Raw genomic sequence first — 3,522 nt, forward strand, 5'->3', positions numbered from 1 at the left:
TTGAGTTCAAGTTTGTTATTTATTATTATTCCTGTGTCACTACAAGAAATTGAACTATTAACGACGGGAAATTTTAGTATTAACGACGGGAAATAAGGTCAATAATTGTTGATTAACGACGGGATTTTCCGTCGCGAACCCGTCATAAAAGGGGGTCGTCGTTAATGGAAAAACCCGTAGTTAACCTGTCGTAAAAGACATTTGCGACGGTTGTTCCCGTCTTTGTTGGGTTGTTATTTCCACTCAATAGTGATGGTGGCATGGAAATAATATAAGTATTGGATCATAATTTATGAGCCAATACTTATGAGTCATATATATAATATCAGTATTGGCCGATAATAAAATTATAAAGGTTATACAATTTAGGTAAATAAAACGGTTATTCTATTTAAGCAGCAAGTTAAATTGTGCACTTCAACAGTTTATTTCCATCTGCAAGAAACTTTAATCCATTTCATTTTTATTTAGCTTAATATTCTTTTATTCAAACTAATATTCTTTTATTTCTTAACATTAATTTATAAATAAATATTATCATGATTCTAAAACAACTAAATTTTATCTGTCATTTCATTATTTTCTATGCACTATAATTCGTTGCTTAGACTGTAGGCACGTATTTGTATTGGCTTAGACTGTAGGCACATACTGATTAGACCATTCTGAACACCTCTCTAAAATGGCCAATGTGTACTCTATTATCTTCTTGTTTTCAACTTCATTTGTATCAGTGTTTTGGTTTGACTTTATTCTAGTTATCAAGTATTTTACACCTTTTTTTATCTAATCTAACTTACTGGCATTTAAATAATCCAGAGTATTTTATTTCTTAACATTAATTTATAAATAAATATTATCATGAAGTCTAAAACAACTAAATTTTATCTGTCATTTCATTATTTTCTATGCACTATAATTTGAAACACTTAGTTCCACTAAAAAACAAATTGCAAAAATGTATAATTGAAAAATGAAATGACATTGTGTGTATGTGTAGTTGACAAACTTAATTGATCTTACCAAAAAAAAAGACAAACTTAATTGATGTTTTTCTCTTTAACTATTCGATGTAACAACCGGGAAATCCCCAGAGTAAATAGACCAATAGACCATAGAAGTATAAGAATCATGTTCCCTTGTACGGGAATAGTAATAACAATACCAACATATGAGCTTGTGACAATTGTGATAAAATACTAAATTCTTACATCATTCCAACACTAGTATGAAAGCATTCTTTTGTGGAGAAACAAGTAGTTGGATATAATTGAAGTTTTATCTCCAATAATTTAACATAATTTAACACTAGTATGAAAGCAAGAATGTTTATTGATTTTATACGTGAATAATAAGTATATAAGAAGTGTTGAAACTATGTACAAGCTTGTGATTCTATTATCAAAACTCATGATTTTGGTGTTTAGCTATTTCTTGTAAAATCATTTTATACGTAATATAACATGAAGTACATGGATTATTTCCATAATAGTATATTTTTGGTGCTAAACTGCTAAGAAATAACTTACTAACTGACTGGGTGAGAAGAGTAAGGGCTTGTTTTGCGTTTAACTGTACTTGTTAAATTATGTTATTTTAAAAGAGTACGGATAAAACTTATATTATATTACGGAGTATTTCCATGCTACTATAAAGGAATAATAACAAATTACAAATATATAAGCTTGGAAAACTTTAAGTCAATAAGTTTCCATGATAGTATTATGGAAACACAACAAATCAGACGATGTTCTATAATACTAACACACATTAATTGTAGAGTCCACTTATTTAAAAGATACTACGTAGCACACATTAAAACTACATACTTATCATCACTACTTCCTCCATACTAACACACAGTGTTCGGTTTACTACATACCAACATACATACTAAAACTTCACAAGAAATCATAAAAATAAACTACATAACACACATTATCTAAAATCCTACTACTGGTTTACATCTGTAACACGTGGACGGAGAGTGGTGGAGTACGGAATAAATCGTACGACACGACTTGAACTACACACATTAGTTGATATGACTTTCATCTGCCCATAATGTTGCCCATGCAGGAAATATCTATATATATAACTCCCATGACGGAATACCAAGATCTTACCCACTAGACAGAAATCATTTGTCCATAGATGAGGGCTAGTGATGCTTAAACTTTGAACCACGTCAATTCTAATTTGTTCACGCCATGAATTAATCTCATGCATGTCTTGAGTAGCTAAGTTTAATACCCACAAAGTAAGAAGCCCTTGTTTGGGATGGTAATTAGCCAAACAAATAGATCCGAAATATGATTTGCCTGGGTTACGTTCCCATCCAAAAATTTGTAATGGCCAGTGAGTGTTGAAATATTCAGTTGCTCTTGTGGGCAACGCAATGAATGCGGAGGTTCCATTTTTAACATTGTAATGGAATATGTAAGGCAGATAAAATTTAGAACCTTCATATACATAATCACCGCAATCCGAAATAACATACAATCCATCACGGCATGCCACCAGGTCATCGAAAATCAATCGCCTGTCGCCTATGTGAAGATTGGAATGTTTCATAATGAACTCACCGTTGGTAAGAATGTGGACGTCATACCCGACATTCCATTGACCTCCTTCATCATCAATATCAATGTGTATTTTAAACAATAAAAGAGTATAATCGATTGGGTGATTATTAATTTCCATTCCAAAACCATAACCACAAACTAAACAAGCATGACAATTATCGGACTTGTTGTAAGTTACCTTTGTTACCTTTACTTCACGAGGCCAGTCGATGTAACTCCACATTTACATTGCTGGATTCCCAATAAAGATCATTGAAGATTCCTCTTCCTCTCCATATGTCGTGCCCACAAGTAAACCATTACTAGATGCCAGAAGACGACGACAGTTTTTCTCCAACCATATCTTCGATTCCATGGGAATATCACATACGTTCAATGTTTCTGGAAGAAAACAAACCCAAACACGTGTGTCCACTCCAAGTGGCCATGACCATTCTTGGATGATCAAGCATTCTACTTCCTTGGTTAGTGAATTTTGACATTGATTGTGAATGAAAACCTTATTAGAAAGGTAGTTTTCGCATTCTTTAGACGTAGCCGCAAATCTAAGCAATGGTTTAACAGATAACAAAGACATTATCTCGAACTGAGTTGGATCCATTGACATACCTACGAAAAAAAAAGCTTTATAAATTACAGGCAAGAGAAAGGGGGATAAACTGAAGATGATAAGTATGTGAAACACAAAAGATTTTTTACACGACTATTCTAATTGTTTCGCCTTGTTTATAAAACGGCAATATGGAACTTACAATGACGGTTATAAAAAAGGAAAATCAACTGATTTATTTATTTTAGCCCCTGTAAAATGACCGGTTATAAAACCTTAAAACGGTTATAAAGCCTTACTAGTGTATTATAATCATTAGTTATAATATAATCATTTGTTATTGTATAATGGACACATGTAACTTAATTCCATAGGCCATGGACACTA

The sequence above is a fragment of the Spinacia oleracea genome, chromosome 4 (genome assembly GCF_020520425.1).
Source record: "Spinacia oleracea cultivar Varoflay chromosome 4, BTI_SOV_V1, whole genome shotgun sequence".
Classification (NCBI taxonomy): Eukaryota; Viridiplantae; Streptophyta; class Magnoliopsida; order Caryophyllales; family Amaranthaceae; genus Spinacia; species Spinacia oleracea.